Genomic DNA, 25,203 nt, shown 5'->3' on the forward strand with positions numbered 1-25,203 from the left:
GCCAGAAGGGAGAGGATATGTGTACACCTGTGACTGATTCCTTCTGCTGGACAGTAGAATCTAACACAGCAATGTGAAGCAACTGTGCTCCAGTAAAAAGTAACTTAAGAAAAGAGGGGTTTCTATGCTACTGTTACAACGTAACTTACATACAGCTTGTCTCATAGAGGGTCCCTTGCCTTCTGCGTATGCAGCCTCCTCTCTCTTCCACGGAGGTATTTCTTCCTTGTGTGCTTCCCAGGACAGAACAGAACTGACAAGGATGCTATTTCAGACTCAACTCCTTTACCCTAGCTCCTCTAGTTTTGAGAGGAGAAAAAAAAAAATCTTTCTTAACCCTGGAGAAGTTAAAACCACTCCCAGGTAAGCTTTCAATAAAGTATAAAATTGCTCCTGCCTTTGTTTCAAAACATCCATCCTTTTTTTTTTTTTTTCCTTCTACTGTCTTTCTTTCCTTTTTTCCTCTGACACTGGAAGCTCTTCTCTTTCTGAATAGAAGCCGAAGATTTGCCAAGGCCGCTCCTCTTGCTTCCCTCTTAAAGGGAGCGTGCCGTGGTTGGGCCCTCTCCCCCGGCTCTTCACCGTGTTCCTAAGGTTTTCACACCCCTGCCTGAGCAAAGGCGTTTTCCTCCCTCCAAATTCATTCGGTCTTTAAAAGATCAAGTTATATTGATACATACAGTTATTATTGCTTTCAGCATCTTCAATATAGGTCAACGGCTTTCCAGCTCAAGTCTGAAAGTAAGTTTGGATAATTCAATATTGAATGGTCTTTAGTTATTTCTCTGCCAAAAACGCCAAGTCCCTGGGGCCCAGGGCTAATGTTCAGGAGTTTCTAGAACCTGTTTTCCACATCATCTACCTGTGCCAGGTAAGGGAGAGTGGAGGAAGGGGGAGACGTTGCACTAGAGGATCCTGTTGCTGGACTGCATAAAAAATTTCACAGGAATAAATACTATTCTAGACATTGAGACACCTCCACCTGGAAACCAACCAAAGAGATTAATCACCAAGTATTTATCCACTATGGAAGGGAGGAACGAGTTAATCCACCCCCCCCCCCTCCCAAGTCAACAGGCATCATTTTTCTTCTCCAGGGACCAGGCCCACTTTACAATAAGCACTTTGTCTGGTGGCCCATTGTGAGGATGGACACTCTGTCTACAGCCAAAATGTCCTGGGAGGCATGTCCAAGTTCTCCCCGTCCATCCGTCTGCTTCTGGCCGCTTGATCCATCAGCCTTCAGATCTGCCTTGACTAGTCACGTGTCTTTGGTCAGCTCTTCAACTGCATTTTGGGGAGACAGCCACATACTTTCAGGATATGGCCCATGGCTGAGCAAACACATCCTGAAATGTTGAAGGTAAGATACCCCATGCCTTGTGACAACCTAGAGGGTGAGCTGGGGCTGGAGGTGGGAGGGGAGTTCCGGAAGGAGAGTCATGTGTGTACCTACGGCCAATTCATGCTGAGATACGGCTGAAACCAACACAATATTGCAAAGCAGTTATCCTCCAATTAAAAATACATTTAAATTAAAAATATATATATATTTCCACAAAGGTTGCCCACAGGATACGGGGTTCTGTGTAGATTTGTCTGATGTGCCTCGCATGGACATCTTACAAACAGGAAGCTATTCGAGGTTGCCAGTTCCTACTCCCTCCTCTGATCCTTGGAGCCGTGAGAATGCGACAGTCTCATCAGAGGCCCGCAGGACTGCAGATGAAGAAGCCAGTTCAGAGACAGGGCTCTTCTCTTCATCCATGCTCCCTTCTAACCCAGTTCCTTCCAGGGAGCTGCACCCATCGTGGGAGTCGTAAATTGAGAGCCGCTGTGAGACACTCTGCTCTTTCCTGCTGCCAGAGGGAGAGAGTTTTTCCTTTGAAATGGCATTTACTTGGCATCGCTCGGAGTTTCAGTAGTGCCAACAACTGTTATAAACAAGCCCTTTTTAAAAATACCTTCCACAGTATGCTAATTGGTGAATGAAGTTTCAATTAATACAAGCTACAAGTGAGCAAATGTGAATCTGTGGAAAAATTATTTCTGCATAATGTAACAATGTCAGGGATACAAGTTAACAGCTGTGAGAATTCTGTTCCCGAAACCATCAGGTCTTCTACTGTGGTTTATTATCCTGATCATTCATTTCAACTTATCCAGAGAAAAGCGTTCAGATTCTGCTTAAATGTGTACAGTTTATTCATCTATCCTTCAATTTTCCCACCATGTAAATGACACATTTCCTAAAAGGAAATTTCTTCTAAGCTAAATGTTAGATCGTAGCCAAACTGATGTATTTAGTGTTTACCATTTTTCAGCCTGCACCATGTGCTAAGATGTTTACAAAGGCCCTGTTGTCCAAATGGCTAGAAACAACGTAGGTGTTTTTTATTTTTAGTCTCTTGTTTCGTATGTTGTGTTAACTTGAGCACTTTTCTAATAGTTTATGGATAAAGAACAGAGGATAAGGTTTGCTGATTGACTGAACATTTCGATAGTTAACATTTGTTTTCCTCAGAATTAAAACTGGGCTTTAAAATGACCAGAATGCTTTCAAAATCATCTTGTCACCATCAATTCCATCGTGAAAAATTATTTTCAGGGCTTCCCAGGTGTGCTAGTGGTAAAGGGTCCACCTGCCAATGCAGGAGACACAAGAGACTCGGGTTCGATCCCTGGGTCGGGAAAGTACCGTGGAGGAGGAAATGGCAGCCCACTCCAGTATTCTTGCCTGGAAAACCCCCTGAACAGAGAAGCCTGGGGGACCACAACCTATGGGGTCGCAATAAGTTGGACACAACTGAGCAACAAACCACTGAAGACAGCAAGCTATCTGCAGTGCTCCTGCCTGTATTTTCTTTTTGCATGCTTTATTCCTTGGTCTCCTAAAACTAACGGTGGCCATTTCATTGACTGCAAAACTCCTTTTTAAAAAAAAATAAAAATGGAAATTTGATCACTGAAATTACAAAATGGTGGGCTATAAAGCTCAAAAACAAATGCTAGATCTAAGGTCCCCGTATCTACACCAGTTTCAAACTACCTTGCCTGGCGATTAATGAGAGAGATAGGAAAGGCTCTTCAATGTTACATGGACTTTATCCTGACATGGAGTTCTTTTATAGATGTGGCTTGAGTAGGAGGCAACACACAGTGAGGAGGGTGGATCTCCCTGAAAACAGCATCCAAGTTCATAGCAATTTACAAAGAAACTTAGGAGGGAACTGCTGACACATAGGTGAGAGAAAAAAAGTTAGAAGGGTGAGGAGATCCAACCCTGATAACGACTTTTCTCCAACCTTGCTCACTGTGGTAAGTCAAGACATTAAAGTTCCTTGATCTGCTCTGACTAGTGACATCTGCTGTCAGGCCCCAGGTTTTTCAGATCTTGGTGTGAATTCAGGGAGAAACCTTTACCAATAAAGTGCATGGGCTACAGAAGTTGGCACAGTGGTAAAGAATCCACCTTCCAAGGCACAGGAGACGGGGCTTCCATCCCTGGGTCGAGAAGATCCCCTGGAGGAGGAAATGGCGACCCACTCCAGGACTCTTGCCTGGGACATCCTATGGAGAGAGGAGCCTGGCAGGCTACAGTTCGTGGGGTCACAAAGAGTCGGACTCGACTGAGCTTCGGAGCATGCACATAGAAATGACAGGGAATATTTTCAGCAAAACGAAGGAGCAGCCTGCGTATCTGTCCCCTATTCTCAATGCACAGAAGCGCGTCAGTCAGGCTCACCAGTTTTGAAGCAGTTCTGCCATTTTGCTATATACTCTCAAACTCAGTCGTTTACCAGGCAGAATGCTCTGTAAATAGTTCTTCAGGCCTAAGCTTCTCAATAGCACATTGAGTGTATAACACAGTGGCTTAGACTTTACAATCCTCGGTCACTTTTGTAATAAAATTTGATCCAGTCACTAGCATCTACTTAATATAAATATATGAATAGCAACAGTAATCATATCCGTATAATTGTAGAGGCAGAACCAATAAAAGTCTAAAATATCTTCGATAAAATTCACTTGTTCACATCTGTGGCCTTTGAGAGGAGCAAGCACTTTCCTTCCCACATAAGTGACTTTCATGAAGTTGTCCAGAGTCAAGTTACTTTCCTGGCAGAATTATTAGATGGGGTGAATTTTAGTGGAGACGTGAGAGTTGACAGGGTAGAGATTAGAAAGGGTGGCCTGGATTCTCCATGAAGGTCATGGTCTTTGAGGATCTGCTCGTGGGAGTCGGGGGTGGGGGGGTTGGGGAGGGGAGAGGGAGTTCAGGAGAGGTGTGATCCAGGGGCACGTAGGTGGGCTCTGGTTGGTGAAGAGGCAAGAAAGAAAGATGTTAATGAGTTAGGAGAGAACCCAAGAAGCTATTTTGCACAAAATCTATCCCACAACTTCTTGTCTTGGAATTAAGCCTGAGCCTGACCTTGCCTGGAATCATCAATAAGACACTCAGATGCTCTTAGGAGGGCCTGACACTCAGTCACTGAATGTCTGCTTCACCCACTGCCTGCAAGATGCTGCTCCTCCTCCTCCACGTACCCCCTGTCTGCCTGATTTCAGTGTCTCCCTTGTTGACAAACCCACACCATTTCATGGTTCCTTCTCAGCTGCTCTCTCACCCCCCAGAGTAGCCGTGGCTACATATCGAGCTTCCATTCCGCCTCTGTTCCCTCTCCTCTCCTCCCCCTACCCCCCAACCCCGGTCCAGCTTCTCAATAACCATGGATTTTACCTCTTCCCAGATGGAATTTACAGCTTCTCTTTCTGAATCAATTTACAAAGTTTTATGCTGAATAGAGGTGGTTTCATACTCAGCATCTCCTTAAGTTCACTGATAACATACATGTTAAATATATATATTAAATATATAAATACATATATTATAACATATGTTATAATAGGTTATCAGCAAACTTAAGGAGAAGCTGAGAAGGGAGATGCTGGGTACATGCAAAATCCAATCCTGATGATATCGCTATTAGCTTTATCTGGAGATCCTTTTTTTCAGCTCACTTTTCCTTTGGGCTTCCCTCATGGCTCAGACGGTAGAGAATCTGCCCGCAATGCAGGAGACTTGGGGTCCATCCCTGAGTTGGAAAGATCCCCGGAGGAGGAAATGGCAACCCACTCCAGTATTCTTGCCTGGAGAATCCCATGGACAGAGGAGCCTGGCGGGCTGCGGTCCACGGGGTCGCAAAGACACGACTGAGCAAGTAAACAACAGCAAGGCAGACGACGCATGGCCCCCAAGAGACGGATGTCGTCACTGCTTCCTACCGCCAAGCCACCTGGGCCATATTTCTCTTTTCTTCCGCCACTTCCCCAAAACCCTAGGGGCCGAGTCATTTCCTTTCATCTTTCACAACTATTCAGTTCAGTTCAGTTACTCAGTCATGTCTGACTTGTTGTGACCCCATGAACTGTAGCCTGCCAGTTTCCTCTGTCCATCACCAACTCCCAGAGCTTGCTCAAACGCATGCCCATTGAGTCAGTGATGCCATCCAACCATCTCATCCTCTCTTGTCCGCTTCTCCTCCTGCCCTCAGTCTTTCCCAGCATCAGGGTCTTTTCAAATGAGTCAGCTCTTCACATCAGATGGCCAAAGCATTGGAGTTTCAGCTTCAGCATCACTCCTTCCAGTGAACACCCAGGACTGATCTCCTTTAGGATGGACTGGCTGGATCTCCTTGCAGTCCAAGGGACTCTCAAGCACCTTCTCCAATACCACCATTCAGAAGCATCGGTTCACAACTATTCAGTTCAGTTCGGTTCAGTCGCTCAGTCGTGTCCAACTCTTTGCGACCCCATGAGTCACAGCACGCCAGGCCTCCCTGTCCATCACCATCTCCCGGAGTTCACTCAGACTCACGTCCATCGAGTCAGTGATGCCATCCAGCCATCTCATCCTCGGTTGTCCCCTTCTCCTCCTGCCCCCAATCTCTCCCAGCATCAGAGTCTTTTCCAATGAGTCAACTCTTCGCATGAGGTATCCAAAGTACTGGAGCTTCAGCTTTAGCATCATTCCTTCCAAAGAAATCCCAGGGCTGATCTCCTTCAGAATGGACTGGTTGGATCTCCTTGCAGTCCAAGGGACCTTCAAGAGTCTTCTCCAACACCACAGTTCAAATGCATCAATTCTTCAGCACTCAGCCTTCTTCACAGTCCAACTCTCACAGCCATACATGACCACAGGAAAAACCATAGCCTTGACTAGGCGGACCTTAGTCAGCAAAGTAATGTCTCTGCTTTTGAATATACTATCTAGGTTGGTCATAACTTTTCTTCCAAGGAGTAAGCGTCTTTTAATTTCATGGCTGCAGTCAGCATCTGCAGTGATTTTGGAGCCCAAAAAAATAAAGTCTGACACTGTTTCCACTGTTTCCCCATCTATTTCCCATGAAGTGATGGGACCAGATGCCATGATCTTCATTTTCTGATTGTTGAGCTTTAAGCCAACTTTTTCACTCTCCTCTTTCACTTTCATCAACTATTTCATCAAATATTTCACAACTATTACCAAATAGAAAATCCCCTAGACCTTGTTCTCAACACACACACACACACACACAGACACACACACACACACACACACACACACACACACACCCCTATGTACATGGTACATATACTTCCAGCTCTGTTTAAGAATTTTATTGCTATTTACTCTGAGGAACCAAACTAAAGGAAACAAGACTGACAAGCTCACCAATGTTAACAAGTTAATTCTCAAACAGCTTATCATGCTGTCTTCTGTTTTAAATGCTATGTACCTGCATTGCTGAGCCATCTCTGAAGGTATTTATTGTTCTTGTCTTGAAAATAAACCTGTCATCCCATCTTGGTTGGGTGTCAGCCCTTGTTGCTTAGAGTTTACCTTGAGTTGGACCCAGATTCTCATGGATGTCATGAGATCTTAATGTCTCTTTGAGAGACCGCGGTTCAATTTCCCCTTGTTGTATAAGGAAAGCCCTTCCCCAGTGGTCTCTAAAACTCTCCAGTGGAAAATTTCATTTTTTTGAATTACTTTTTTAAAAAAAATTGAACTTCTGCTGTGTGCTTGACCTACCCACCTTCAAGAATGAGGGAGCCACCTTTGTGGTGCTTCCCAGGTGGCACACTCTGTACGACTGTACAGAGCCTGCCGTGCAAGAGACAGAAGGGACTGGGGTTCAATCGCTGGGTCGGGAAGATCCCTTGGAGGAGGGCATGGCAACCCACTCCACTCCATAGTTATGTTCTTGCCTGGAGAATCCCATGGACAGAAGAACCTGGTGGGCTACAGTTCACAGGGTCACAAAGAGACACACGTGACTGAAGCAACTTAGCATGTATGCATGCACCCACCTTTGCATTTGCGAGTTGGGCACTGATAAATAATAAAAGGAGACGATCACGGAAAGTGTGGAGTAAATACCACAGAGAAAGCAAGATGAGTGAGGGATCTGGAGAGTGGCTGGAGCCCCAGGGGCAGCGCTGTTTCCCAAGGGGAGCAGAGCAGGTTGGGCCCAGGAGCTGGCACTGGGGCTGAGAGACCCTCAGTCCTCCTGGCTCCTGCCGTGGGTGACGATGCTCTCAGCACAGGCCCCTTGCCCTCTTTTGTCTGTTTGCATCATTCTCCTTATTAAGGCTCTCACTATTGCTATCTGGAAGCTGGCTGCAGTGTCCTTTGTTCTTGGATGGTTTTAAGACCTGGTTCTCACAAGAAACTACCACCACAGGAACTCATGTGTGTTTTTTGTTGCTGAATTCAAACTTTCCTGATTAGGTAAGAACCTGGGTTTACCTGGTTTCCACGATGGCCTTCATCTCTTGTCACTTTCATCCAGCGTGATTATCCTGAAATGTAAACAACCCTTCTCCTGTTACGATGGGGTATGGTCCAAGCTCCACAATACAGTCCTCCAGCAGTGAAGTTAGAGGGCGGAAATATGGAGATCAAAAAAAAAAAAATGTCTGGCACTAAAAAGTGTTTACTAGAACTTGTTAAAAAGATGACTGAAGGGTTAGAAATGTGGTTCTCCACACAAATGCATGCTATTATATTTTTATTTCAGAGATAAAATATAGGGGTTTCCCAGGTGGTGCAGTGGTAAAAAAATCCACCTACTAATGCAGGACATGCAGGAGATGTGAGTTCAACCCCTGGGTTGGGAAGATCTCCTGGAGAAGGAAATGGCAGCCCACTCCAGTATTTGTGCCTGGAGAATCCCATGGACAGAGGAGCCTGGTAGGCTACAGTTCATGGGATGGCAAAAGAGTCAGACATGACTTAACAAATAAACCACAGCATACACACACACACACACACACGCACACACACACACACGCACACACACACGCACACACACACGCATGTGCATGAGTGTGCTCAGTCGCTTCTGCTGCTGCTGCTGCTAAGTCGCGTCAGTTGTATCCAACTCTGTGCGACCTCATAGACGGCAGCCCACCCGGCTCCTCCATCCTGGGGATTCTCCAGGCAAGAACACTGAAATGGGTTGCCATGTCCTTCTCCAGTGCATGAAAGTGAAGACTGAAAGTGAAGTCACTCAGTCGTGTCCAACTCTTAGTAACCCCATGGACTACAGCCTACCCGGCTCCTCCACCCATGGGACTTTCAGGCAAGAGTACTGGAGTGGGTCACCATTGCCCTCTCTGCTCAGTGGCTTCAGTTGTGCCCAACTCTTTAGGACCCGTGGACTATAGGCCACCAGACTCCTCTGTGCATGGGCTTCTACAGGCAAGAACACTGGAGTGGGTTGCCATGCCCTCCTGCAGGGGATCTTCCTGATGCAGGGATGGAACTCCTGTCTCCTGCATCTCCTGCATTGGCAGGCAGATTCTTTACTACTAGCACCACCTGGAAAGCCCATATATATGTGTGTGTGTGTATATATATATATAATTTGAACTGTTTCTGGAAGTGAGTTGGCTACGTGTGACAGCAGAGTGTGAATCTGGCAGTTTCAGATCTAGCAATTTCACCTGTAACAGTTTATCCTGAAGAAACCATCATGAATGAACAGAGAGACACAGCTAATTTGTAGGGCTCTTTGTAGTAGCAGATTTTGGATATGGCTTACTATCTAATAAATGTGGGCTTGTTTCATAGGTAATGCTACAATTGTATCATGACTCATTACTTTTAATGTAGCCATTAAATGTGATAGAATAGAAGCATGACAGAAAAAAATAGAAAACATATTGTTTGGTGGAAAAAAATGAAAGAGAACTATAAAACATCTTGTACAATATAATTTTTTTAAGTTTAAATACATTTAAACATGGAGAAAAGACAAAATGATATAAATAAAATATGGGTTGTGACCCTCTCTGGTATGATATACTTTTTCTCCCTTTTTTTCTTCTAATTTGTCTAGCTACACTTTCTAAAATTTTACAATGAACATGCATTCCTTCTGAAGAAAAAAATAGGTATTTCAGCTGGTACTTTGAAGCATCCCGATTCTGAGGCTCCTTATAGAGAAAGGAAACCAATCGCTGTCTAAAACCATTTATTAGAACTTTTAAAAAGCAACTATAAATAGCCCAGAGAGCCTGACAGCATTACAGACGTTCAAAGTCAGACACTGATGCTGTAACTTTTGCTGGAACAATTCACAGAAACAAATATAGTGACATTTAATTCATCTAAGTAAAACCAGATCTCATTTAAAACAAGGAAGTGGGGGAAGAGAGAGTTGGGTCAAATTTGGCGGCTGGAGAAACCGTGAAAGCAGCTGGCCACAGATCAGGGCTATACACAGCAGAGTTCAAGTTCAACAGGCATCTGAAGTGGTTCCTCTCCCTCAGTGCCGCCTTCTCTCCCTTCCCCATTCCAAAACCTACTAAACTGCTGATGCCTGCACTGCTTGGCTGGTATACTCAAGTCTGTTTAAAGGATCGTCTTTCATCCTAATATTAGCAGTCGCTTTGGAAAGAAAATGTTAACCATTGTGCCATTTTTCAACTTGACTACTTTAAGGTCTATGTCAATGAATCTTCAAGACACAAGGAAATGGCCTTTTGAGACAGGTGAATTTGAAGAAGGCAATTAGATACTTATGATGCTGTGGTTCACTCACTGAGCCCTGTCTGACTCTTTGCAAGCCCATGAGCTACAGCAAGCCACGCCCCTCTGTCCTGCACTCTCTCTCGGAGTTTGCTCAAATTTGTGTCCATATCCAACCATCTCACCCTCTGCCACCCTCTTGTCCTCTGCCTCAGTCTTTCCCGGCATCAGGGTCTTTTCCAACAAGTTGGCTCTTCGCATCAGATGGCCGAAGTATTGAAGCTTCAGCTTCAGCATCAGTCCTTCCAGGATTGATTTCCTTTAGGATTGATTGACTGGTTTGACCTCCTTGTTGATTGGCCTAAAGAGCTGGCCCTAACCAGTTCTTCATAACTCATCTTCAGGAATCTAAAATCTCCTTCAAATACCCCTACAAACAGAAGGGTATGAGGGCTGTTTCTTTGTTCGCTTTTGCATTTCGATGTTTATTGGAGTATAGTTGATGACACTGTCATTTCAGTTCCTACTGTACAGCAAAGTGAATCAGCTATACGTTTACATATATCCCCTCTTTTTTGGGTTTCCTTCCATTTTAGGTCAATACAAAGCATTGAGTAGGGTTTCCTGAGCTATGTGCTAGGTTCTTAAGTTACCTATTATATAGGTAGTACTGTATATACATCAATCCCATTAGAGAAAAACAAACCTCATATATCAATGCATATATGTGGACTCTATTAATAGAAAAATGGTACAGATGAACCCATTTGCAAAGCAGAGATGGAGACGTGTGTTCTTTAAAGTGTAGTCTATTATCCACCTGCTTCTGAAATTCTAGGGAAGCCTGTTATGCCTGCAGATCTCTGGGTCCCACCCCCATCACTCTGCTTCCATCCCCTGCTCAGCTCCCTCGTGGACCGTCACATAGTCTCACGACTGAGATCTACTGTCTTGAAACTTCAAGAACTGAGATGCTGGGTTCTAACAGACATGACATTGAGCTCAGAGGCTTGATCACAAGCAAGACTGTGCACTTCTGCCTGTTAGTCCCTGAGCCTCTGCCTGCCCTCGGGAAAAGCGGCAGCTCACAGGTTGCTAGGAGGAGTAAATGAGCTATGTCCCCAAACCTGCTTTCACAGTCCCTGGTATTTAATGAGGAGTTAACTGCAGTGCTCGTAACTATGGCTACAGTCCATTCAAGTATCGATCCAAATGAGGAGAGAGAAAGAGTGGAGCATGGACCTAGAGATGATCGTAACTAAGTAAAGTAAGTCAGACAGACAAAGACAGATATCACGCGGTGTCGCTTATATGTGGAATCTAATTAAAAGGGATTTAAATGAAATTATTTACAAAATGGAAACAGACTTACAGATTACAGAAACAAATATGTGGTTACCAAAGGGAAAACATGGGATGGGCGTAGGGATAAACTAGCAGTTTGGGGTTAACATACATACACCACTGTAGATAAAATAGATAACCAATGCAAACCTACAGTATAGCACAGGAACACTACTCTACAGCCTGTAAAACCTACATAGGAAAAGAATCTGAAAAAGAATGGATGTGTGTATAACTGAATCACTCTGCTGTCCACCTGAAACCCAGCTTTGTAAATCAGCAATACTCCAATAAAATTAATAAAAAAGAGTGAGAGGTTGAGACTTATCTGCCATTTCTTTTTCTAAGAATGGTTAGATTGTCAATTTCCATGTTTGTTTAAAAGTTCCCTCCTAGCACATAATTGTCTTGATAAAACTTTCAAGGCTTCCTACGTAGCTCAATGGTAAAGAACTGGCCTGCCAACACGGGAGACGAAAGGCACGTGAATTTGATCCCTGGGTCGGGAAGATCCCCTGGAGTAGCAAATGGCAAGCCGCTCCAGTATTCTTGCCTAGGGGATCCTATGGACAGAAGAGCCTGGCAAATTACAGTCCCTAGGGTCACAAAGTTGGACACAAATGAAATGACTTAGCATGCCCACAGCCTTCCAGGAGCCATGCCAGAGTAGCCCAGAAGAATCACAAGTATCACTCAGAATAGAACCCATTTCCTACTAGTCACTCACATAGCTTTTTAAACAGCAGGTCATCTGTGACCGACCTAGGATGGCTCCCATGTAGCCTGATTTGGGAGCTGCATTGGCAGAACCTAACTGCCTGTTCCAAAGGAAACAGATGTTATGGGAAGTGTGTGTGCCTTCATGCTTGACCTTCTCCAAGCGTGGTATGCATGGAATTCCAACCAGAAACCATGTCTTATCTCTCTGTGGTTATATTCCCATTTTGTGAGAATCATCTGCAAATTATCTTCTTCTTCTTCTTTTTTTTTTACACTTACAGAGAGTCTGTTTATTAATCTGTTCAATCTTCTGGGTATCACTGAACTCAAAAATGTCATGCTCATGGACCAGGAACTCCTTGGATAGCACCTACTGCGTCTTTGACCTTTAAATGATTGAGTGTCTGTTCTAAGCTGTCAAAATGAAAACTCAGGACATCTTTACTGGGAAGGAAAACAAAGCAACTGTGATTGACTCTTATTTCAGTTCCTGTTTTCCTTTGTGGATACAGTCAGATGGAGATGGTCTTCAAATAAAAGACAAATGATTTCTCTAGGAAGATTTGGATAGACAGGCCACGGAGACAATACCTTAAGCTGTGTGTTGCTTGTCACATAAGATTAGTTTTCTATTAGCCTGAGCCTTTTCAAAGACACTTGGCAAAAAAGCATTGCCACTCACTACAGAAAACAGAAGATTTAGGTAGCTGGCAGAAGTTAGTGTGTTTGATAGACTCTTGAGTTTCCATGCATTTCATTTCCTCTACTTCTCCTCTGATTGTGCTTCAGTTCCCACTAGAGTGCTACAGAAGAAGAAGAAATCACCCTACCTAAGGTGGAAGGTTAGATTTCACTACCTGTGAATGCCTGTACAAACAGGGGAGACCCAGGTTAGCAATGTTATGTTAATCGCTCAGTTGTGTCCGACTCTCTGCAACCCCGTGGACTGTAGTCCATCAGACACCTCTGTCCATGAAATTCTCCATGCAAGAATACTTCTCTGAAGGGTATTCTTTCTAAGGGGCAATCTTTCTAACCCAGGGATCAAACCCGGGTCTCCTGCATTACAGGCAGATTCTTTACCATCTGAGCCACCAGAGATTAGCAATACTTAGCTTAAAAGGAGAAGTGATTCCTCCAGCTTCATTTTTGTTTTACTTTCTCAAGATTGTTTTGGCTATTTGGGATCTGTTGCATTTCCATACAAATTGTACACGTTTTTGTTCTAATTCTATGAAAAATGCCATTGGTAATTTGATAGGGATTACATTGACTCTGTAGATTGCTTTGGATAGTATAGTCATTTTCACTATATTGATTCTTCCAAGTGAAGCACATGGTGCCATCTCTCCATCTGTTTGTGTTGTCTTTGATTCAGCAACCTAGACGGGTGGGATGGGGGTAGGTGGGAGGGAGAACCATAAAGGAGCAGATCTAAGTATGCATATGGCTGTTTGCTTCATTGTACAGCAGAAACTAACACAACATTGTAAAGCAACTATGCATGTTAAGTTGCTTCAGTTGTGTCAGACTCTGCAACCCTATGGATTGTAACCCACCAGGCTCCTCTGTCCATGGGATTCTCCAGGCAGGAATGCTGAAGTGGGCTGCCATTTCCTACTCTAAGAGATCTTCCCTACCCAGGCACTGAACTTGGGTCCCCTTTGTCTCCTGCATTGGCAGGTGGATTCTTTACCACTAGTGCCACCTGGGAAGCCCCAAGACAACTATACCCAATAAAAAAAAAGAAGAAGAAGTGATATGTTCCCAGCATTTCTTGGGTGGGAATAGTCACTGGGTTGAACACTGGGGAGTTGAGTCTAAAGCAGATGGGTGCATTTTCCCCTTAAATCTCCAGGTAAGATGTAAAGTCAGTCTTTCCCCTGCCCTGTAAAAGGCTCTATCCTACCAATGCCTGTAAGGAGCTGGAAAGGTCATGGAAACAGCCTCTGTGTATTCTTCAGTGCAATCAACCTTTAACTAGGTTGGCACAGGGGGGAATATTCCCAAGGATTATGAGGATGATTACTGCCCTTGAGCTGATATCAATCTTGCCAAGGACACCCCACAAGCCCTGTCAAGACAGGCCCCTGAGGGACTTCTCTGTTGGTCCACTGGCTAAGAATCTGCTTTGCAAGGCAAGGGACGTGGGTTTGATTCCTGTTCAGGGAACTAAGATTCCACGTGCCGAAGAGCAACTGGACCCCCACGCTGCAACTAGAGTTCAGAATATGAAGGTGGCGTCATGTTGTAGATTCAAAAGAAAGGTGTTTAGGTTTGAGACCTCTCCCAGCATTTAAGGCACAAAAGGCGCCTCCTCAGGGTTTGACTTTTGTACTTAATACTTGATTTTCTAGGCAAACGAAGAAAGATGGTGGCATAGATAAACCACAAGAGGAAAGAAGTGAGAAATCGATTTGCATTTGACTTGGAATAAATCACAGGCTCCGAAAAGCATGCCCCATTTCTGTACATTGCTGGCTTGTAAAATGACTTTCTGTTCCCTGAATTCAAGCTATCAGAGAGGCAGGATGTAATCAAGGGGAACATTCTGGGTAGTGGAGCAAAAGGTGGTTTATAAATTTTTAATTCCTTGGGCTAATTCATCCAGCAAATAATCTGTGGAAATTCAAGAGGTACTAGGCTTGAACAAATACATAGATCCCCCTCATCCAAATCAAAATTCATTTTTAGCCAAGAAAGTACACAGCACAGTGATGTGGAGAGAGATTTCCAATATGTTTTGAAAATTCCACAATTTTTAGCTACTGATTTTATTTAAAATCACTCATAACTATTGTAACTGTAGCTGTCTTTCATTTGAGGCTGGCTGGAGGAGGTGATGAAGAGCATCTTTTCTCTGGTAACAAAATAACTTTTGGCTTTGACTTAATCAAAATGCCAACTTGCATCCATGTAAGGGAGATAACATTTCTGAAAAATTCATTCAATTGATGAGCCTTGGCGGTACTGCAGAAGTTTAAAATCTTAACAGAAAGAATATGCTATAAACTAAAATAACTGTTTCCCCTTCATAGAATCTAGGACCAGAGGAAGAATTATTGGTTTTTTAACTGAGAAATGTAAATATCATTGACAATTTAAACTCCCAAGCCTCATGCAAATTTCCCATAGAAAAATAGACTGGATGCCCTTGAAAAAAATCAGAAGCCTGCCCTCAAAGACATGAGTATATTCAACAGCTTGTGAATATACTCATGCCAGCTTCCACACCCACATTCAAGAGAGTAGATGCAATAGGTTGAGGGGATATTTGCTCTCTTAATCAGTTGGATTTGGCTACCTGGCACCACAATCTTGTGAATTCCACTCCCCAGTACCACCAACCAAGAGCTGCCATTTTCTTCTTGGGTTCTGGGTCCCAGGGCTGAGACCCAACATCTATGTCTGTGCCATCAGGCCAAGCTGGCATCCACCTCCTGTCCCCTGCAGGGCCATGCGTGACCTCTATCCTTGTCATCTGAATCTAAGAACACTCTGTCATGAAGCAACACCATATGTGTAGGCATATACCCCCATTCCATCTCCACAAGGAGACTTTACTGTCAGCTCAATAGAACAGCATAATCAAAATCTCAGCCCTCTAATAGGTGATGGCCAGGCAGTTGAGTGATGCATCCCAGGAAGCCCCACCCACAGGCCCCATGCGATGCTCATCAAGTCCTTCAAGGCGCTCCCAGCCTCCACTGCCAGTGACACCAGCTCCTCTGTCCTGCTGGGTCTCTTCTTGAGGGTCCTCAGTTCTGGGGCACTCTTTTCTAGTCCTAAGAGCAAGCCCCAAATTCCTGTTTTATTATACCTTCTTTTGGTTTGCAAATTAACAAACTAAACCTTAGAGAAATGGAGTTGTTCACGACCTATCATAGAGGTTGAAAGTGAAAGAAAGGATTGCAGCCCAGGTCTCCAAAGCTAGGTTCTAGGTGGTGTATGAGAGTGAATGTCATCATCTTGGGTGTATATATCCTTCGTATACAAGGCTTGAAGCAGGTTTCCTAGAATTAAGTGTGCTATTCCTATTAAAAGCCAAGACACCATTTTGCCAACAAAGGTCTGCATAGTCAAAGCTATGGTTTTTCCAATAGTCATGTATGGATGTGACAGTTGGCCGTAAAGAAGGCTGAGAGCTGAAGAACTAATGCTTTCAAATTGTGGTGCTAGAGAAGACTTCTGAGAGTCCGTTGGACAGCAAGGAGATCAAACCAGTCAATCCTAAAGGAAATCAACCCCGAATATTCATTGGAAGAATTGATGCTGAAGCTGAAAGTCCAATACTTTGGCTACCTGATACTCATTGGAAAAGACCCTGATGCTGGGAAAGATTGAAAGCAGGAGGAGAAGCAGGTGACAGAGGATGAGATGGTTGGATGGCATCACTGACTCCACGGACATGAAGTTGAGCAAGCTCCAGGAGATAGCCAATAGATGGACCTATTGGACAGATGGCCAATAGTTGGTGTGCCGCAGTCCATGGGGTCGCAAAGAGTCAGACACGACTGAGCTGTTGAACAATGACAATGCTATTCCTGTAACTCTAAGCACGTAGGTTGTGGGAAAATACTTGAGCATCTGAGGTTGTTTTTTGTGCTTTCCTGAGCTATGTCTAGCCACTCCACTGATAAGATCAGCCCTTGATGTGCACACAAGCCTCAGGGACAGTCAACCACCTGACGGAAGCACTCAGAATGGAAAGAGGGCCAGCAAGGGAGGAGGGCAGAGGAAGCCCAGCGCTGTGTTGGGGGTGGGGTAAGGCCACCCACGAGAGCAGACTGGGCGATGCCTTTCCACGGAGAAGAATGTTCCCAGTTGTGAGATGACCAGGCCCGCGGGTGGGTTGGAGGGAAGGCCTGTTGCCTCTGGTCGCCCTTTGGAATTATGCCGCAGTGTGTGAACACAAAGGGAAAGTAATCCCGTGTGGGACGTCACAGAGTACCCTGAGGAGAGGGAAGAGGGTAAAGCTTCCTGCTGCTCGGGTCCAAGGGACACAGGCTGGTTTGGGCATCAGTTCCTTCTGCAACCAGAAGCATGACTCTTGTTTTTTCTTTTAAGTGCTGGGTCTTCACTGCTGCGCAGGGCAGGCTTCTCTGTAGCTGCGGCAGGTGGAGGCTCCTCCTTGGGGCAGTTTGTGAGCTTCTCATTGTGGTGGCTACTCTTGTGGCAAAGTGCGGGCTCTAGGGCATGCAGGCTTCAGGAGTTGAGGCTCCCAGGCTCCAGAGCACAGGCTCAATAGTTGTGGCACAGGGGCTTAATTGCTCTGCACCATGTGGGATCTTCCCAGGTCAGGGATCGAACCCGTGTCTCCTGCATTGGCAGGTGGATTGTTTACCACTGCGCCACCAGGGAAGCCCAGACGTTCGGCTGTTAGGTCCATCTGTTGAGCCCATGTGTGTGCTCAGTTGTTTCAGGCACGTCTGACTCTGTGCAGCCCCATGAAGTGTAGCCCACCAGGCTCTTCTGTCCACGGGGATTCTCCAGGCAAGAATGCTAGAGAGGGTTGCCATGCCCTTTTCCAGGGGATCTTTCTGACCCAGGGATTGAACCCTGGTCCCCTGCATCGCAGGGAAATTCTTTACCATCTGAGCCACCAGGGAGGGATAGACAATTCTTAAAAGAGACAGAAAGGAACTCAGCAGGGAGCACAACTCTGATACACAAACTAACGCACCCACCCAGGACCGCGTCTCCTCTAGATGGCTACAAACCCCCGAAGGTAATATTCCTCTGCCTTCTCATCCCAGGGCCAGTTATGAAGCAACTTGGAACCATCCTTATCACCCAGAGTTCTCCTAAGTCATTTGACCTCACCGCTACAAAGCCGTCTGGCCTTTCCCACGCAAACCCCAATAGAAGCCAGCTGTGACCTGCCCTTGACCTTGCTGCTCTCTGCTGCCTCTCCACCCCCTCCTGTCCTCCCCACGTGGTTTGCGCTGCACGCCCCATACACCGCAGGCCTCAAGGACCTTCAAGTCCATAACGCACTTGATTTTTCCCTGAGACTCATGGCCACATCTTACTGCCCATCTCATAAAACAATACAAAGCAATCTAAGGGTGGGATGAGAGAAATCACATTTCCATCTTCAGTGCAAAAGAAGTGCCCCCGAGGGAAGAATGTACTATGTTCCAGTCCAGATGTTTTTAGAGAGAAAGGAGTGCCTCTTTCAATGCGGAGATTCACCTTACAGCCCTGTGCATGGAGGACTGCCATGTTCTGAGCCTTGCAGCCTCAGAGGTCATCGTTAAGCCTGACGCAGCAGCTGGTGGTGGAATACGGCTGGCTATGCTCACGGCTGCAGCCTGTGGGCCTGGGGAGCTCCGAGGGTCAGCCCCATGACTGGGAGCACATATTTAGGGAGAAGCACATATTTAGTGATGCCTTTCTAAGAACCAAATCTAATGTGTGTGGACTGAGAGGCAATAGGATGGCCAGAGCCCAAAGGTCAGTGGTCAAGGATTTGGGATTGTCCACCGGCATGGAACATCGGCTGTGCTTGGAGGGAGGCCCCCAGCGACTGTGGATGGACAGGGATTCATCGGGGCTGAGGGAGGGTAGTGTGGGGGGAAGGACTCAGAGGGCTTTCGTGTTCATGTCTTAGCCACATAGTGAGAGGTCGACAAGGATAGGGAAATACAGAGCTGGGCAGTTCAGGAGAGGCTGGACTTCCCTGGTGGTCCAATGGACAAGAGTCTGCCTGCCGTCACAGCAGTCACAGTTCAATCCCTGGTCCGGGAGGATCCCAGGTTCTGCATCACAGCTAAGCCCGCACGCCGCAACTACTGCAGCCCCGCGCCCTGGAGACCAAGCTCCGAAACCAGAGAACCCACGGCCCTGAGAAGCCGCCCTGCACCCAGGGAGCAGCCCCCGCTCACTGCAGTTAGAGAAGAGTCCGGGCGGCAGCAAAGACCCAGCACAGCCAGAAACAGATGAACACAAACAATACACGCTTTAAAAAGAGAGGTGAGTGTGGGCAGCAGGTAGACACCGAGGAAGGTGATCGCTCACATCAAACAGGTATGGATAAAAGCAACTGAGCCTGTGTGTGGAGCTGGGCTTCAGGATGGGGCACCAGACTGCGGACGGACAAGGGTTGCATACTCTCCCCAGCGTGAATAGAAACGCTTCTTATGTGCCCGCACTTTACCTCTGTGAATTTGCTTAACTTCCTTCCAAAGCCTGTGAACTAGGTATTAATACCATCCCCATTTTGAGGATGAAGAATTTTTTAACATTTATTTTATTGGAGTACAGTTGATTTATAATGTGTTAATTTCTGCTACTGCTACTGCCAAGTCACTTTAGTCGTGTCTGACTCTGTACGACCCCATAGACGGCAGCCCACCAGGCTCCCCCGTCCTTGGGATTCTCCAGGCAAGAACACTGGAGTGGGCTGCCATTTCCTTCTCCAATGTATGAAAGTGAAAATTGAAAGTGAAGTCACTCAGTCGTGTCCAACTCTTGGCGACCCCATGGACTGAAGCCTACCAGGCTCCTCTGTCCATGGGATTTTCCAGGCAAGAGTACTGGAGTGGGGTGCATTGCCTTCTCCGTGTTAATTTCTGCTGCACAGCAAAGTGATTCCATTATATATATATACACACACACATTTTTTTTTTTTAACAAAAACTTACTGGAGTGCAGTTGATTTACAGTGTTGTGTTACTTTCTGCTGTACAGCAAAGTGAGCCAGTTACACATACACATGTACCCACTCTTTTCTAGATTCTTCTCCCATATAGGTCATTACAGAGTATTGAGTAGATCCCTGCGCTGTACAGTAGGTCTTTACAGCTATCATTTCATATATAGCAATGTGTATAGGGGAGGGATAAATTGGGAGATTGGGGTATATATTTTTTCATATTCTTTCCTATTATATTTTATCACATATATTGAATGTAGTTAACTGGGCTTCCTTCATAGCTCAGTCAGTAAAGAATTTGCCTGCAATTCAAGAGGCAATTCCTGGGTCGAGAAGATCCCTTGGAGAAGGAAACGACAATCCACTCCAGTATTCTTGCCTAGATAATCCCACGGACAGAGGAGCCTGGTGGGCTACAGTCCAGGGGTCTCAAGAGTCAGACACGATTTAGCAACTAAACCACCACCACCACTTGTGCTATAGACTAGGACCTTGTTTATCCATTCTCTACATAATAGTTTGCAAGGGATAAAGAGGGGCTTCCCTGGTGGCTCAGCGGTAAAGAATCTGCCTGCAATGCAGAAGACTCGGGTTTGATTCCTGGGTCAGGAAGATCCCCTGGAGGAGGGCATGGCAGCCCACTCCAGTATTCTTGCCTGGAGAGTTCCATGGCAGGATCTTGTCAGGCTTACAGCCCCTAGGTTTGCAGAGTTGCATGCATGCAAGTGATAAACAATTAAAGCTTAACTAGTTTGGTAGATTTATCTGGAGTCAAAAAGAAAGCCAACGCTGAGGGGAAAAGGACTATAAGAAAGTCAGCTCCTTCCAGAGATAAAGTTCTAAGCTTTAATGAGGAAAGGAGCTGTTGGCAGAAAAAGGGTGAAGGTGGTTCTTTGGATTTGATTTCATCAAAAAAAAAAAAAAGAGGAGGCTCAGTCACTAGGACTGGGGAGCTTGTTCAGAACAGCACTGGGTACTTGGCTGAGTCCTTTGGGACGTGTTTTTGAGCCACTCAGGAGCAGTCGGGATTGACCCATCTCAGAACAAGCAGCTGATGGGCGTGTGCATGGGGTCCAGTCCCCTAAGCCCCAGGCACCGGGAAAATTCACAGGAGGGCAATCTAGGCAGATGATTCCACTGAAAGCTGATCCATCCCCAAGCTCAGGAGGTCAGCAAAGAGGAACAGAGAGGAAGGGAGGGGTGGCCAACAAGCTGAAAAATCTTTCCCAGAAAATCGAGGCCAAGAGTCAACAAAAACAGATTTTCATCCACACAGAACTCTCCGTGAAAGTAATAAAATTTTGTTGAACTGGAGAGATTCCATCACTGAGGTCTAATGTTCAATTCTGGATGTTCTGCTTTTCAGGAGAAGACATGGCAGCAGCGAAGAACTGGTACAGGAGACCTCGGAGAAGAGAGGAAGAAGCAGGAGACATTCACTCGTGGACTCAGAGCCACTTTGCTGTTGTCCAGTGGTTAAGTCATGTCCAACTCTTTGTGAACCCGTGGACTGTGGCACGCCAGGCTTCCTTGTCCTTCACTGTCTCCCAAAGTTTCTCAGATCCATGTCCATTGAGTCAGTGATGCCATCCAACCATCTCATCCTCTGCCGTCCCCTTCTCCTCCTGCCCTCAGTCTTTCCCAGCATCAGGGTCTTTTCCAATGTCAGTTTTCCCCATCAGGTGGTCAAAGTATTGGAGCTTCAGCTTCAGCATCAGTCCTTCCAATGATTATTCAGGACTGATTTCCTTTAGGATTGACTGGTTTGATCTCCATGCAGTCCAAGGGACTCTCAGGAGTCTTCTCCAGCACCACAATTTGAAAGCATCAAGTTCTTTGGCACTCAGCCTTCCTTATGGTCCAACTCTTACATCTGTACGTGACTACTGGGAGAGCCATAGCTTTGACTATACAGAATTTTGTCAGTAAAGTGCTATCTCTGCTTTATAACTTGTTGTCAAGGTTTGTCATAGCTTTTTCTTCCAAGGAGCAAGCATCTTTTAATTTCATGGCTGCAGTCACCATCCGTTTTAGAATCTGTAACAATCTGGTGAAGAGCGAGGCTACTGATTCTGAAAATGGATGACCACTTGAAGAATATATATATAGAAGAATTTCCTGAATTTGTTAGCAAGTGGAACTAGGCAACTCTGAAGGCTTCCTTTTATACAAAGATTTAAAGGTTTTTATGGTGTTTTTCACTAACTAGTAAATAGCACTTCATGAAATGAACAACTTTATGAAATGAACAATGGCGAAAGACAGTTCAAGAGGATTAAAAATGAAGTGTAAGAAAGACCTCATCTTCTCATTAAAGTAAAAACAGTTGGGTCTACTTTTAAATTTTTAATAATTATGAGCCATACTTTCATGCCAATAGGAAAGATCAAACTGGCCCATGTTTTGGTACTGCTTATGCCCTGTTCATTGCATCTGCTTTTTAGCTGATCTGTTTTTACTTTTATTTTGTATTTCTGTGTGTGTCCTAAATTTAAAAAAAAATCCCAGGCCAAATCATCGATTTTTCTTAAGAGAAAAATTAGGAGAAGCCCAGAATAATGGCTGACAGGGAAGCTCCACAGGCAGGAGATGCTTCTGGATCTGTTAGTCGTGTGTTCCAGGCTGCTTATTTGCTGTCTCCTTGCTAAGTCCTGTCTGACCCTTCGTGACCCCATGGACTGTGTACCCCGCCAGGCTCCTCTGTCCATGGGACTTTCCAGACAAGGACACTGGGGTGGGTTGCCATTTCCTCCTCCAGGACATCCTCCCCTCCCAGGGATGGAACCAGAGGCTCTTGCATTGGCAGGTGGTTCCTTATGGCTGAGCCATGAGGGAAGCTGGTTCCAGGCTTTCCTTCAATGCAAATGTGAGGGCTCTTGCAGGGAAACCAACTTCAGGTTTTGATGGTTTGAGTCCCAGAAAGTCTTTATCAGGTACCTTTCACAACCTGTTATTCCATTTATATTATTTATGTAATACAAACAAGTGAGTGTCTTTATCTGAATCACTTAGATTTGATTTTTGGAGTCTGGCTGATTTCTATGGGGATCTCATCTCTACCACTTACCTATGTGAATTCTGACCAGTTATCTTACCTCTTTTTCATCCCCGCCCCTTTAAAAGGATACTGATGGGAATGAAATCAGGTCACATTATAAAATGATAGGTGTGCCCCAAATGTCAGTGGCTTTCACCTGGACCAAAACAGGAATTTTGCCTTGGCTGATTAGAATCAGTCATGGTCGTCATGATGGGGGCAGATGCTTTTCTTTCTTTTTTTTTTTTTTAATTGGAGAATAACTGCCTTACAGTATTGTGTTAGGTTCTGATGTACAGCACGAATCATCTATGTGGACACATGTCTCCTCCCCGTGGGGCCTCCCGCCCCACCGCCGCCCGATGCCACTGCTCTGGGTCGCCACAGAGCACTGAGCTGAGCCCCCCAGGCCACTCAGCAGCTTCCCACTAGCTCCCTCTTTACACATGGTGGCGTGCCTGTCAGTGCCACTCTCCCGGTTTGTACCCCGCTCCCACTCCCTGTCTGGTCTCTACGTCTGCGTCTCTACCCCCGAGGGGCAGCCGTTTTGATTTTCAAAAAGATCAAAATGTGAAATGGCTGATTTGTCTTTATTAAATCACATGCACACAGAACGTCCCTGGCCTGTACTCTTGACCCTCTTGACCCTTGACCTTCCTCTTGACTCTCATCACCCCTCATGCCAGCCCCTCCTGCATACCTCCCTGGATCCCGGCTGCACCACTGAAAAGCTTGGCCTCATCAGAGAGGCGCAGCCCAGCCATGGAATGTGGGCGTCTGGAAGCAGCCAGTGGAATACTGCTGATCGGAACATCATGTGAGTAGCGGGTCGAGGCTGGCGCAAACTGCCAGGACCGAGGGGTGGAGGTGGAATGAACTGGGAGGTTGGAACTGACACATATACATTATTGACACAAGATCAAGCCAGCAAATCCTAAGGAAAGCAACCCCTAATATTCACTGGAAGGTTTGATGTTGAAGCTCCAATACGTCAGCCACCTGATCTGAAAAGCTGACTTGTTGGAAGAGCTGACTCCTTGGAAAAGACCCTGATGCTGGGAAAGATTGAGGGCAGGAGGAGAAGGGGGCAACAGAGGATGAGATGGTTGGATGGCATCATTGACTCAATGGACATGAATTTGAGCAAACTCTGGGATACAATGGAGGACAGGGAAGCCTGGTGTGCTGCAGTCCATGGGGTCACAAAGAGTTGGACACAACTGAGCAACTGAATGATACCAACATGAAATAGACAACAAATGGGAATCTACTATATAGCTCAGTGAAATCTATTGTGCTCTGAGGTGACCTAAACAGGAGGAAATCCCAACAAGAGGGGGTCTGTGTATATGCGTGTCTGATTCACCTTGCTGAACAGCAGAAACTAACACAGCATTGTAAAGCAACTATATGCCAATAAAAATTGATCTAAAAAACTGCCACAACTTGGACATCACAGGTATTCGGCCTTCCTTACTGCAAAATTGCAACTGGCTGGTAATTTTCTCAAACCTGAGAATAAGATGTACGTTCCTCGGAGTGGAGCCTCAGAGTTGAGATACGACTTTAAGCTTAGCTAATAACTGACTATCACTGTCTGCGTCAGAGTTTCCCTCTTCTCTAAAATGAAGCTAATAATAATTGTCTCCATTGAGTTTGTGCTCACTGTGTGTGCCAGGTATCATGCAGAAGGAGATTAAGTGAAATCTAAGAGAGAGAGAGGTTATGAAAGGCTTTTGAGAAGGAGGCAGATTGAAGTGGAATCATGTGGGAAGGGCAGGCTGTACCATGAGGGTTATGGGCTTTCAGGACCTCTAGTGATATTCCCCGGGCCCATCTGAATTCTCAGAACAATTTCTAGGCTCACCAGAAGATAAAGAAGGAGGGGGAAGGGCTTTTGAAAAGGAAAGCTTAGGAACATCCTTGGCACTCCAGTGGTTAAGACTTCTTCCAGTGCACGGAGTGAAGGTTCAGCCCCTGGTTGGGGAGTTAAGGTCCCACATGGCTTGCGGCCAAAAACCCATAGTATAAACAAGAGAAGCAATACTGTAACAAATTCAATAAAAGACTTAAAACTGGGGCATATCAAAAGAAAATGAAAAGCTTCAAGAGTTTCATAACTAAGACGTATTTATGGTTAAACCTGGGCTTCTCAGGTGGCTCGGTGGTAAAGAATCTGTCTGCAATGCAGGAGATGGAAGACCCCCTGGAGGAGGGCATGGCAGCCCACTCCAGTATTCTTGGCTGGAGAATCCCACCAACAGAGGAACCGGGTGGGCTACAGTCCTTGGGGCTGCAAAGAGTCGGACATGACTCGGTGACTAAACAGTAATGACAACATGGCTAAACCCGGAGACCTGCATCTGTCCAACATTGGAATTTCCAGGTAAACAAGTTACATGCATATCAGCCTTTGCTCACTTCGCC

At 45.5% G+C, this 25,203-nt stretch overlaps 1 protein-coding gene across 4 annotated transcripts in view; it reads right to left on the reverse strand.

The window, feature by feature from the left end:
- KCNJ16 (potassium inwardly rectifying channel subfamily J member 16) overlaps positions 1–25,203 on the reverse strand; it is a 68,660-nt gene that overhangs the window by 3,471 nt on the left and 39,986 nt on the right. Inside the window, exons 1-2 of one of the 4 annotated variants that reach the window (XM_069542231.1) lie at positions 5,152–5,279; positions 150–299 (exon numbers count right to left, since the gene is read on the reverse strand). The exons of 2 other annotated variants lie outside the window; for them this stretch is intronic. The gene's annotated coding sequence lies outside the window, so the exon portion shown is untranslated. Of the gene's footprint in view, positions 1–149; positions 300–5,151; positions 5,280–25,203 lie in introns of those variants that run through there. One more of the 4 variants, XM_069542230.1, reaches the window with a different exon arrangement.

The sequence above is a fragment of the Ovis canadensis genome, chromosome 11 (assembly GCF_042477335.2).
Source record: "Ovis canadensis isolate MfBH-ARS-UI-01 breed Bighorn chromosome 11, ARS-UI_OviCan_v2, whole genome shotgun sequence".
NCBI lineage: Eukaryota > Metazoa > Chordata > Mammalia > Artiodactyla > Bovidae > Ovis > Ovis canadensis.